Source organism: Vidua chalybeata, chromosome 1 (genome assembly GCF_026979565.1).
Source record: "Vidua chalybeata isolate OUT-0048 chromosome 1, bVidCha1 merged haplotype, whole genome shotgun sequence".
Classification (NCBI taxonomy): domain Eukaryota; kingdom Metazoa; phylum Chordata; class Aves; order Passeriformes; family Viduidae; genus Vidua; species Vidua chalybeata.
The window spans coordinates 84,655,047-84,668,029 of record NC_071530.1 but is presented as its reverse complement, the minus strand read 5'-3'; the positions used below and the strand labels follow the sequence as shown (position 1 = coordinate 84,668,029).

Here is a 12,983-nt window from a genome sequence, read left to right as displayed (position 1 = left end):
TTTTCAGTTGCAACACATTTCTGAAATGCATAGGTACAGACAGGTGAGCTGGAGGTTTTTTCCTATGAAAATACTTCTGTATACTTTTCACCATACTTTTATCAAAGTAATGAGGTGAGCAAAACAGTAGAAAGTCATCAGAGTTTGCACAAGATTATAAAATGGAAAGAACATCAACTGATTAAAACCAGGGTGCGAGACAACTATTGACAGCTATTAGTTTGTCAATTATTCAGACACCTAGAAATTCTATATTCATTAGTCATTAATTTGCTCACACGTTTCTTTAAAGCGTATTCTCTCTATGTGTTCTCTCTTCACTTCCTGTGGTCTCTATTTTTTCCAGCAAAAGAAAGCAACCTAAATGATTGCTGTTTTATTCATGAATAAAAAATGTACATGAGTAAGGCTGCAGCTCAGAAGGAATATGCAATTAATTAGCAAACAAAAATGTAGTTTTCTTGAGGGCTAAGTAATTTAAATGAGGTACCAATAATTTAGACACTCAGCTCTTGCTAGCAGGTTTTATAATGAAGTTATGTGTGTATTTAAATATTTCTTACTAATTGTTCCCTACATATAGTGAAAATTGCCTGTTTCATAATAGATTAGGTGTCAGGATAACTCACCTAATTAAATTAAATTAAGACTTCCCGACCTAGCAATGTATGTATTGTAGCTGCTGCAGGAAGAGTAATCAGCAATTCCCCAAATTTTGGTGTCTAAGGCTTAATCTTGCAGGAATGCATGCTAGCCAATAAAAGTTATCTATTATATAGTTCAGTCAGCAAATCCACAGACTATAAATATGAATGTTAATTTATGCAACTTACTACTTGAATTTACCTAGAAATCTATGACAGAGAATATGAATAATCTTTCAGGCAGTATTACTGAAATATAATGTATATGTTTCCTCTAGTATCAGAACTTGTTTATGTAGATGCCACAGATTTGATTCTTCGAGAGCTCTATTTTAATCACGTACACATGAGCACCAAAATTAATGACTGCATGGGCCAAGTAGGATTGTTCAACCAGCTGCTTGTATTTTGGGATACCTGCCTGTCTGAGATCAGAATTAAGGTCTAGGTATCTAAAACTGGGTTTTACAGTACTGCAGACAGGAATAACAGAAAAAGAATGAACTCCCAGACAGACACTACTCCATCATTCTAAAACAAGAGCTGGTTAGTCATTTGTTTTTCCCAAGACAAAATGCCCTAAGGTTTTCAGAAGGATATATTACGTACCTTTGCTTGTATTCAAACTCAAACATGACCATTGGAATCATCACTAAGTGTCCCAAATCCACAGCAGAGAATGAGGAGTTTTAGTTGAACATTTTTCCTTCTTAGTGGCCATTATCACAAAATCAGACAGAACTAGAACTTAAAGAATTTACCTTAGACACCAGTTTTAATCTTCTCTCCCTGGGAAGGAAAGTAAATTCCCTTCCTTTTTTTTTTTTTTTTTTTTTTTTCCCATCTCCTGTCATCTTTTTCTTAGCCTCCATTTTAGATAATATAACCATCATATAACCATCTCCTCCCTATCCCACAGAACCACACAATCCTGTTGTGTGGTTGAAATCCTGTTCAAACAACACATCCCGTTGTTTGAATTCTCCAAAGAAATCTTCCTACCTTATATGAGGTATTTTTAACATCACCTATCTTTTTTTAAAGGAAAAAATATCAACAAATATAAGAAATATACAGTACCACATCCCCTCACACAATTCTCTCCCAATTTTGAAGGCTATAGAGAGGAAAATACCACTGCTAAGAGGAAATATCTTTTGGTATTTTTGTTATGCAACTTTTTGCCTTACATTAGACCGAAATTATCTCTGAAATACCAAATGCCTTATTGATTGGAAGGGTCACAGACAACCATGATGTGGATTACTAATATTTTGCTATGATAAAGGTCAAAAACAATCTTTTTAGAAAGCTTATTTATCAGATTCTTTTTTTACATTCTTCAGGGCAGACTCAGCTGGAGTAAGCTGCCCTAACTCCAGGAGGCCTGATAATTTATCCTAAACTGAGTAGTTGACCCTTGGTTACTAAACACCAATCTTTCCAAAATGAAAATAGAGGGATAATAATTATATTAAAGAACAGAGACAGCTGAAAGAGAGGGTGTCTGATGTGGCATTTCCACACTGTTACATTAAATTTGCAATGGAAATAAAGCAGAGTAGCAGCTTTTACTACCTTAGGCTCTATATCCATTAAATGTTATGCACCCCCTGCAAGCAGAGATTACACCTTTTTGCTATCTGTCAAAATTATTCAAAAGGGGAAAAAATTGTCTGTAGCTGCAGAGACTTGTTTGGGCTACTTCCATGAGCACCTCCCACAGAGAGTCAAAAGGACTGCGGGACTGCATCATTAAACCCTTTACCCTCTTCCCACACACTCCCAGTTTTTCTAATATCTCTGAGAACACATGCTTTGGAGGAGCTCTCCAGTTTAGACTGTGGCTCCCCACAAATGCAAATGCAGCAGGCAAAAGAAATTCAGGAGAACTGGAAACTGGAGATAGACATTTTGAGCATTTTAGATATTTTAACTTATTGTTTTAATCTATTAATTCTGGATAGAATATTCTAATTTTAAAAGAAATTTGAAACCTGAAGGGAAGGGGAAATTAAAGGCATTTGTGACTTCTCATGTTCTGGCTCATTTTATATACAATTTAACCAGTTACAACTGCAAATAAGTACCAATGCTTGAAAAGTTTGATGAGCTATGTCAAATTATTATGATTGCCTCATCCTGATACATCACATAAAAGACATGCCATTAGCATAGCATATGCAACACTAACTGAAAACTACTGTTCTTTTCCTCAGAAGAAAGATAACGTTTATACTCTAATACGTTGTAGACATATTCAGCTCAGAAGAAGAGTTTGTAGATTAAAAAATCAGTTTATGCTTTTTAATGCAAAATAATAGAAAATAATAGACATGCTGTAACATGTGACTTCACAGGGAATGGCTTTGCACAGGGAAAATTGCAGATTACCTTATTTTTACTTTTTTCAGATTACCTATTTAGAGGATTACTTGCACTAGCCCCAGAATATTTTTCCTTCAACTGAATGTTGAAGTTTATGGATAATGTTGTAGTAAGAACAGGATGATGCAGCTCCATTTTTTAGAATTATTAAAAATTTTGAAGTAGTAGAGAGAGCACCCTCAGACACAGGACTCAGTCCTTTGCTCTGGTCTATATTCTGCTGTCCCTGATCCTGAAAGGGCTCATTCAGATTTTGTGATGCTTGTTTCTATTCAAAGTGAAAATAACAAGGATAATGTATGTGATCATAAACAAATTATAGGAATTAAAAGTGAAGCATGGATTTTCCTGATATTTTCATTTTTTTAGTCCAGCTAACAACTTCATCAAATGAAATATTGGTTTTTCTGATGACAAATGCAAGCAGAATCCTATTTGAATTCAGCTTAACCTAATTGCTATTTATCTAGCATTAAGGGAAAAAAAGGCAAAAAAGGTTTTTTCAGTTTAATGTACCATATCCCATGAAGCTATTTGTGAGCTTGACTGTACATGAAGGATCCCTTGTGAGAGACAGGCACCTGCCAAAAAAAGATAACCAATATTCAATTGGCTACTTTTTCTACTACATCTACCACTTTTTCTTTGAGTTCTACAACAAGGAAAAATAAATGGCAACAAAAAGAGTTTGGGGCAAAGTACATCACATCGCTGAATAATTTTCTAAGAATATTTTGCATATGTTATTGATACATGTCTTATTATGCACAGACTTATTTTGAGAAATGATGCATGAAATATACTGTATGCAATGAAGGCTGTCAGGGTATCCTACAAGGGGAAAACACCTTTTCTCCTTAGGATTTCTAACATTTTGGAACATTTGAGACATCTTAACTTGGAGACATAGAAATATAATCAAATGCAAAGTCTGAAAGATTAAACTGGCTAGGTTGGCTTTGACCTTCCACTATCATAAACCATAGCAGTTAATAAAAGTAATATTAATTATTTCATATTTCATGTCCTGAAGCCAAATTCTATTTCTTACTGTCTATGAAAAGACAAAATATTTAAACTAAACTATTAATAATCCAATAAAAAAATAACTGATGCTTTCAAACTATCTGATAATTAAACAGAAAGCATAAGAGATGCAGGGACAGTATATATACAAAATGGACTGTGCTAATTAATGAGTTTAGCTTTAGTGATTCTTGGAAATACCTCAAAGCATAATCATTAGTGATTTGCAGCAGATTTCGCAAAATAAGCAATTTTTATGCAACTGTGATGCAATAGTTCATGAGGGCCAATATGGTTAAAACATATTCTGTGTAATGATGATGGAATCATATTTCTCCTCAGTCAGCAAAAGACATGAAAACCACCTAAAATTAATTTAGAATTATAGTTGGGAGCATAATTTTAAGTTATGGCATTTTACAGGTTTATATAAACCCACATTTTTTTCCAAAAATGAAGGAACAAATTTTGAACATCTTAATCAGGTGTGGTTTGGGAGTGAGAAATAAAACAAAAACAAACAAACAAAAACCAGCTTGAAAACTAAGTCCACTAAACATGAATCACAGTCTCACATAATTGTTTAGGTTGGAAGTGACTGCTTGAGATCATATAGGCCAACCTAATAGTGAAATACTATTGTTATCCTGAAGAGATATTTTTAATTGACACCATCACTGTAGCTGCTTCACACAGGCTGAATTGTGTACTGTTGGTTTAGATTAATATTAGGCTTTTTCATGTTTTGTATAAGACTATAAAAAATTGCTGGAAAAAGATATCAGAAAAATACTTTCTTTAGAAGATAAAGAGATGAAATACGAATTCCTTAATAATCTGTTATTTCCATAATAATCTGTTTTTTAAAATCAATTTACCAAGAGTTGTAACAGTAGATACAAAAGGAAACCAGGGAGGTAGAAAACAATTTTCTCTTTTGAAAAAGATCTCCCAAGCTTTCCTGTCCAGTTGTCAAATTACAAAATAAGTCATGTTCTTAAACTTCAAATTTGGCTGCATTTTTATTTCAGTTGTAAAAGCTTTCCATATCTGTGGTTAAAATTTTCTTGAAATGATTGTCCATGAGTTTCCATTAGTTTATTTTCCATAAAATAATGGATAACTCACTTAACAGTGTCTGTGGAATAGCTTGTTCTTTCAAGAGAAATATGCATGCAACTGCATGTCATCAGGAGACACTTCAAAGAGGAAGACTTTCTTTATTTCTTGAACTTAACAAAATTAATTCTTACTTCTGTACTCCAGAAATTTGACCATAAAATAAAATATGTCTCTTCATAAAAACTTCCTTCTTACCTTAATGTCTCAGAAGAGCTACTGACATTGGTTTGTGGTTTGAGGGTTTTTTTTAGTTCTATTCCGCAGTACAAATTCTAAAATCATCCATTCAGATTCCTTATTCTGTAGGACTTTTGATCTAAAAAGTTGGTAAGTCTGAAACCAAGTACAGTAAAGGAATAAGAATGTTTTTTGTCACTTATGACTGACTATATCTACATGAAACTGCTACTTTTTTTCAAGAATGTTTATGCTGAATTCCTGTTCGGAGGCATAAGCACTAATAGGCTAGTGAAATGTTCCTTAAAAATCCATTCATCCTTCTCAACTCCCAAATTCTTTTTCGTTTGCGTTTTTCATGATGGTTCTCAAGGCTCCTACTAGGTGGCAAAAAAAAAAAAAAAAAAAAGAGAAAATACCCATAGAGGTTCTACATTGATCTTAATATAATAATTTCTTTGTTACCCAACAGTACATCTTCCATCTGGGCTTTTAAACAGCTTTTCCTTAATTCCAAAAGAAAATAATTTTTCATGATGGGTAAAAACTGTGTCAGTTGAAAAAGAGTACCTAATTTTATTTTTCGGGTTCAGGTATTTTAGGTATTTTCTGCTTAATGCATGGGCTGATTGTTTCTCCATTTTACAAAGGGCAGTTAAGACATTACTATTGGTGGAAATGCTTAAAAATTACCTCTTTCATCCCTACTACCCTGCAAAACCAAAATGAAAGTAAATGTTAATCTCTCCTTTTCTCCATATTTTTTTTTCATGCTAAGCTTTATACACTATCTAGATTATTCTATTCTATGAGAAAGTCTTCTCATAAGACTTATCTTCTGTGTCCATGAGAGGACTACCCAAAAGACAATCTCAAAGTTGTCTTTAGAAAAAAATGCTCGAGAAAATATGTAGTAACAATTGCATATTATGTAGACAATTCATAGCAAAATACCACATTTTGAATCCTATGAAGAGTCTAGATTAATAGAAGACAGCATGGCCTCTGAAATAAACAATTTTACTGATAGCATTTTTGACAAGAAGTAAGCTCAGAAAATATTGTATTACATTTTTATTCTAAAAACTGAAAATTGTCTCAAGTAAACCACGTCAGTGACTCATCATACAGTGTGTAAATTGAGCTGGAAAAACTCTTATAAGCAAATAATAAATTTAAATACATTTCATTTGCTTGTCTGAATTTCAGAACGCCCTTTTTCATTGAAGTTAAGCAGAAAAAACAAAAAAGCATATTTTGTATCATCAGTTTCTCTTACCAAATGTTTTATTTCTCCTATCCTGTCTCTCCAGGTAATAATTTGAAAGCCAACACTTCTGTTGTTGAGTTGTTGCTTTGTGACCCTTTCTATCACAATAATTAGAGGAAACAAACTTAGTAAACTAGCTGATAGGTCTAAAAACAATCAAAGCCATTTAAAATCATTAACACATTTACTCCTATTTTGACTGTGTTTTCTCACTGTAACTTAATATACTTTACATTTTGAAGGATGCAAAATTGGAAGATTTTTCAAAAAATCCTGAGCAGCTAAAATACCATAGGCTGAATTAGAATTCTAAATACTCAAGATGCTTTCAAAATGAAACAGCTGGTAACATTTTTGAGCCATTTTTTCCCATGGGAATTTTAGAATGAATAATTTCTTAAAGATTATAATTTATAATGACTGATCAGAATATTTATATACCATAGTATAATACCACCATTTTTTTACATTTGAAACCCTGCATGGAATAAACAAAATAGAATACATGTCATAATAAATTTAAATTTTTTTCAAAGTATTTGCAGTATTATTTATTATGCCCAACAGTAATTTTGTACTTTCATATTGGAATGTTTAGAGTACGAGGCAAATTGTAGTCACTGTGACAGAAACCTGTCACAAACTCTATGACAAAACAGTATGACAATTAAATGTACATTAAACGGGTACTATGACTACCACTCAACTCCAAATTGCTTTTTGACTTACATTTGCATATGGTTTTTTTATGTTTTATACAATATTACAATATCATTAGGCTATTTTTAGGTTTGGGCCTCCAAATTAGACCAAGCTGACTTTCAAAGATATTTAACTTCCATAAGTGCATTTCCATAATGTAGGATTTATTGTTGAAACTGAACTTCGCATTTTCCAAGTTATTACTTTCTGAGGTTTGGGGATCTTTATAGTCAATTTACCTAAAATTGATAAGATGATATTTCTAATTATTCACACTTTTTCTTTAAAATTTCCAGTAATATTTGTTGATTAAAATAATCAATAGGAATACATAAAACACATAATATTTCTATAAACTCTAAAGATAGATACACAGTAGCAAGAAAGTATCTTTTAAAGCCATAGTTCTTCTGTCCACACTCGTTGATTGATAACCCTTTACCATTCTTATGTATCACAGGACAGTCACTGAAGGATCATGCTGGATTTCCAGGTACTTTACCCTGAAGCCATACCAGAGACCAAAGCACAAGGGGGACTGTTGTAGGTTGGGTTGGTTTAGTTAGGGATCTTATTAAATGTTAGGTTGGTTCTCTGCACCCCTAATTTCCCTCACAGTGGTTTGTTCCAAGTTGTTTACCATGGGAGCTCTTGTCACTCAGAAATGTCAATCTTCTCACCTCATACAGTTTTCCTTTACTGCCGAGCCATGGGGGCTTTTAGCTACTCGGCACGAAGCTCGGATAGCTGGTACATCTGAGGGTCCACCAGAAGAACGGGAGGGACACTCGGGCTGCTGAAATCCTGCTCGTTTATTGAAGGGTCACAGAAGGGGCAAACAGGGAGACAACGAAGCAGAAGGGAGGCAGATTCCGAGAGCCCCGAAGGGCGGGGTGAGGATTCTTTTACTGCATAGGGGTAGGAGGGTTTAGCATTCGAGGGTACAATCGGGAGAAGGCTAAAGGGAGGGGAAATATAACATTAACCAGTGGGGAAAAGGGAAAGGAGTGTTCTTGGTGGAAGAACCAAAGGGAAAACGTGGAACAGAGAAGATTCTAGGCTAAGGGGCAGACTTGAACAATAACTGACAGGACAGGGGGAGGGTACAATTCTCTTACAAAAGGGGGTGGAGAACTCATACAACTGCTGTTTCCCATGGCAACCCTAGACTGACTTCGCCAACCCCTCCTCCTACACTTTACAAGGGTCTGTCAGTCAGGGGTTGTCTTCATGAAAGTTCTTCATCAATCACCCTACCTTTGTGCTTCTATTTGTCCCAGAACGTTGTACCCACCTCTGTTATGTTCCCATAGGTTGTTATAATCCATGTCACTCCCCTGTTGTTTATCCCTATTGGGCGAGCCAGGTTTCTATCCCTGTCCCCCCACCCCCTGCTTAATCTAAGGCATTCCTTTGTCCTGTTGACATTTTTCACTGCATGCAGTCCAGAGAGCATCCCTCTGGCCATGCATGGGGGAATAAAAGTTCTTTGGACCAGCAAGCAAGCGTCCTTCTCTCATCCCTTCGCTTCCTCTCAGTGTGAAGCTACCAAAGCTGTGTTACCCACACTGGGACACTCCGTACCATCAGGGAGGCTTACACCATAACCCTGGAGCGCCCACGCACGTGGTGGCTACGGCCTCACAAAGGCAGCGCTAGCCAGCGCTTTTTGACTGCTTGAGGTTGTAGCAGGTAACTGCCGCAAGTGGGGACTCTCCATTAAGTAGCCATCTTTTAATGTTTCCATTAATTCATGTGATTTTTTTTTTTAAGTAGTGAAATCAAAAGAAAATAGATACCCATTAGAAACTGCACAAAGACATGGCTACCTCAGGTCTGCTTATTTAGGTGGACTGAAAACTGGGAATGGAGAGGGCAGGTATGACGAGGTAGAAGAAGAGAAACTGTGAGTACCACATGCATGATTTTTTTTTTTTTCTTTCATATATCTTAGACAATTTGCTCATGTTTTTTTTCAGCATAAAATATACTTGAATAACCAAAAATTGTACAAGAATATAAAAGATCCTCAAAGAATTCTGTATTTTTGATAGACTTTGGAAATACAGATATAAAGAACTACTGGAAGAGTGGCATAAGAAATTTTAAGTGGTTGGGGAGGACTATCTAAATAATGCTCCTTTTTTCTGACCCAATCTTCTAGGCTAGGCCAAGAAGGTTTTCACCACAAAAATGACTGCTGAGTTCATCCAAGCACCTGCTGAGTTAAAGTCAGTCACTTGTTCAAATACCAAAGGTGAGAGAGCTGTTACCTCTTAAAATTAGTTTGAGAAAAAGCAAACAACCCAGGAAAATGGGAAGTTTGTTTTTTTTTTTCTCTTTTTAATTGTAGATCAGGCTAACCCTCTGAATTTTAATTAGATAATTTTCATGACCTTTAAGTGGAGCTAGCTTAAAGCTCTGAGCACTTGAAGTTTGCATACTATTCTAGATATAATCTGAAACATAGTCTGGAAAAACCAAAGAGAGAGGAAAAAGCTAAATCAGAAGCCTCAACTTTGAGCATAAGGCTCAGAGTTAGGAGGGTTATACCATTCTAAGTTATGAAAAAAATTTCATACAAAGGAGACTGCCCCATTGACATGCACATTATGATTAACACTGCCACCTCTGATGAGAGTGCTCATCAATGAAATATATTTCTCTAAGCTTAATGAAACTTAAAGAATACTGCAGAGATGTCAATAATTTAATCACCTCAGTAACAAAGGTAACAAAGGTAACAAAGTCCAACAAAAAGATGAGATGACAGGATGTTAAAACCTACAAACACACACACACACAAGAAAAAACAGCATATTATTTCCCTCCAAAAGCAAGGAGCAATGACTTGGAATTACTTACAGTTTTATTTTATGTATAGCATTTCAACAGAATTCTTTAGCCAAACTAATCCTGAAGTCATGGGCTTACTACTTACCTTTTGAAGACCTCCATCTGAAATTTTCTGTCAAATCCCTGCAGCTTTCTTCAGTTTGCATCAGACACTCATTTAATCTCCGTTCCAAAGGCAACAAGAAATCTCCAGTCTGGCTGCACTGGAGAGAGTATGGTCAGCAGGTCGAGGTGATCCTCCCTCTCTACTTGGCCCTAGTGAAGCCACATCTGAAGGGCTGTGTCCAGTTCTGGGCTCCTAAGCACAAGAAAGAGAAGGAACTACTGGAGAGGGTCCAGTGGTGGCCACAAAGATGATTTGAGGTCTAGAGCATCTCTTTTAGGAGGAGAGACTGAAGGACCTGGGTCTGTATAAAGAAGACTGAGAAGGGATCTCATCAATGCATATACATATCTCAAAAGCAGATGGTAGAAGGAGGATGGTGACAGATTCTTTTCAATGATTCCCCTTGACAAGGAGCAGTGGCCATAAACTAAAGGATAAGATATTCCATCTCAGTGTGAGAAAGGACTTTGCTACATTGAGGGGAAGAGCTCTGGAACAGGCTGCCCAGGGAAGTTGTGGAATCTCCCTCTCTGGAGACATTCCAAATCCACGTGGACACGTTCTTGTGTAACCTGCTCTGCCTTGGCAGGGGAATTGGACTGGATAATCTTCAGAGGTCCCTTCTAACATTAATCATTCTGTGATTCTCTGAAAATGCTTCAGCAGAACATTTTTTTGAAAGATTTTCTGTTCATGCAGTCCTCAATCCTTCAATCCTCATTACACAAAGAATCTAGACCTTAGAATTTTTTGGGCATTCCTTTTATTTTTTTTCCATAATAAATCATAGACACATAAATATACTGAAATACTTCTATGATTATAATTTGAGCCTAGACATAGGATTTTGCTTGCAGTTTTGTTCAAATATAATTTTTTCTAACTTCTTTCTTTTTGTGTTGCCATTGAGGGAAAAAGATAAGGTTGTCTTAAACCTGTTTGATAAGGTTGTTTTAAACTTGTTTGGGCTACCGTCTGAGTTGATTTCCTTCTTGTTTTTCCTCTGGTTATTACAGGTTTTTCAGGGTAGACTTATCTCTGAATTTTTTAGGTTGAATGTTTGAAGTATGAGATAACATGCTTACAATGTTTGTTTCTTTCTTAGCTTTCAGTCAGTGACATGAGTTCACAGTTTCATTATTAAAGCTAAATACTTTAGTTAGAAACTCCATGTTTTTAAAATTGTACAAAATCTCAAAACCAGGAAACAACAAGCAACCTGGATGAAAACAACAAGCAACTCAAGTGATAAGAAGATTTATAAAATCAACTGTAATTTCTCTATTTTAAATTTCAGAAACAGCTCATCAGACCAGTACTAAGCACTCAGCACAGTTTGCTATTAAGTGATTTTATCTCTTGCAGAAGTATCCAATAAAACAAAGTGAAATTGAACCTCATGGAAGTAGGCTTTGGTCAAAACTGTTGCCCTGGATTAAAGCTGTGTTGCACTTTCAGATGAACATAAAGTAGACAATACATTCTTATGAACCCAAACCCTAACAGAGACAATTAATCTACTTTCTTTTTTTCCAGTTAATTAGCAATAGGTTTATAGGGCTATGAAATGAGATGCATTAAATTGTTTGGAAAAATGTGGCTATACATCCTTGATTCTACATGAATACACCTGCACAATATTCTAAAGGCAGAAAAAGGTCTCTTCTCAGGAACAGACTAAAGGTAAAGGCTTCCTCATGCATACTTTGTAAATTGTGTGCCATAACAGCCACAGAATTAGCATGACAACCAATGATCTTTGTTCTGAATGATGCCAGAAAACACCTTGTAGAATAAGAAAGATGTAGTCAATGGTTAAGTCTCTCCTTACATTGCCTGTTTGACACTTCCTTAAAGTACTTTTTAAAACTTAAGATGTACTTTGGCATGTAATTCTGAGACCAATGCTGTGAGCCACAGAATCTGGAATTTTTAGATCAACCTGTGGAAACTCTCAGCAAATTTCCACAATTTCTCACCCATATGTTCACTACAATTGAACATTTACTGTATTATGTTGCCAATAATTTTCATTTAAATGCACTTCATAAATGCCTTTGAAGTACCTTCACACAACAATTTGTTCTTGCCTACTGCTCTATTTGCTCTATTAATTATTGTGTTGACAAGCTGTCTGCTCAGTTCAATGGATCGTCTTGGGAGGAGAGACAAATTTAGGAACATATCAGCAGCCTTTAGACAGCCTTTAAGTATTAATTTTATTGTCTATAAATATTTATGGGAAAGTGGATTACTTCTAATTTTTAGGTAAGATATACTTTCTTTAAAATGGCTGAGGGATTGATTTGTTTTGTTCTTGACTTGTCCATGAGCAAGGTGTGAAATGACAGATAAATACAAATTAAATCAAGATCTCTGCATAATTAGGTGTGGAGTATGTAAAACTCAAAACAAAAGCAACTTAAGTGACCTAAGAGTAAAAGCACTTCAAATAAGCCAATATTTTTTACTCCCCTTCTATCTGTTACATGGGACAGAAAAAATATGCTGTTATACTGATATGTTTCACATCTAGAAAGAATGAATGTCAACAATCAGCTAATGTGATGACCCTTCTAAGTGGAAATGCAAACTTTGGTTAAACTATGCTCAGATCCAATAATTCCAATTTAATGAGTGTGATAACAGTAGACACAGTTAAAGTGAGTTGCTGACTAATTTCTTCCAATGA

The 12,983-nt window shown here is 35.2% G+C and overlaps 2 long non-coding RNA genes across 4 annotated transcripts; one reads left to right on the top strand and one right to left on the bottom strand.

Annotated features, from left to right (window-relative positions):
• Positions 1 to 3,528: 3,528 nt before the first annotated feature.
• LOC128794267 (uncharacterized) lies at positions 3,529 to 8,914 on the bottom strand. Of its 2 annotated transcripts, XR_008433040.1 has the most exons (4): positions 8,010 to 8,372; positions 6,637 to 6,725; positions 5,376 to 5,513; positions 3,529 to 3,613 (listed from the first exon to the last, which is right to left on the bottom strand). It is a non-coding gene; the product is annotated as an uncharacterized LOC128794267 (long non-coding RNA). The 2 variants fall into 2 exon arrangements; XR_008433044.1 differs by lacking the exons at positions 6,637 to 6,725; positions 8,010 to 8,372 and adding an exon at positions 8,624 to 8,914.
• A 120-nt stretch (positions 8,915 to 9,034) lies between these two features.
• On the top strand, positions 9,035 to 11,686 carry LOC128794260 (uncharacterized). Of its 2 annotated transcripts, none has more exons than XR_008433036.1 (3): positions 9,035 to 9,235; positions 9,494 to 9,586; positions 11,589 to 11,686. It is a non-coding gene; the product is annotated as an uncharacterized LOC128794260 (long non-coding RNA). The 2 variants fall into 2 exon arrangements; XR_008433037.1 differs by lacking the exon at positions 11,589 to 11,686 and adding an exon at positions 10,315 to 11,280.
• The last annotated feature ends 1,297 nt before the right edge of the window (positions 11,687 to 12,983 follow it).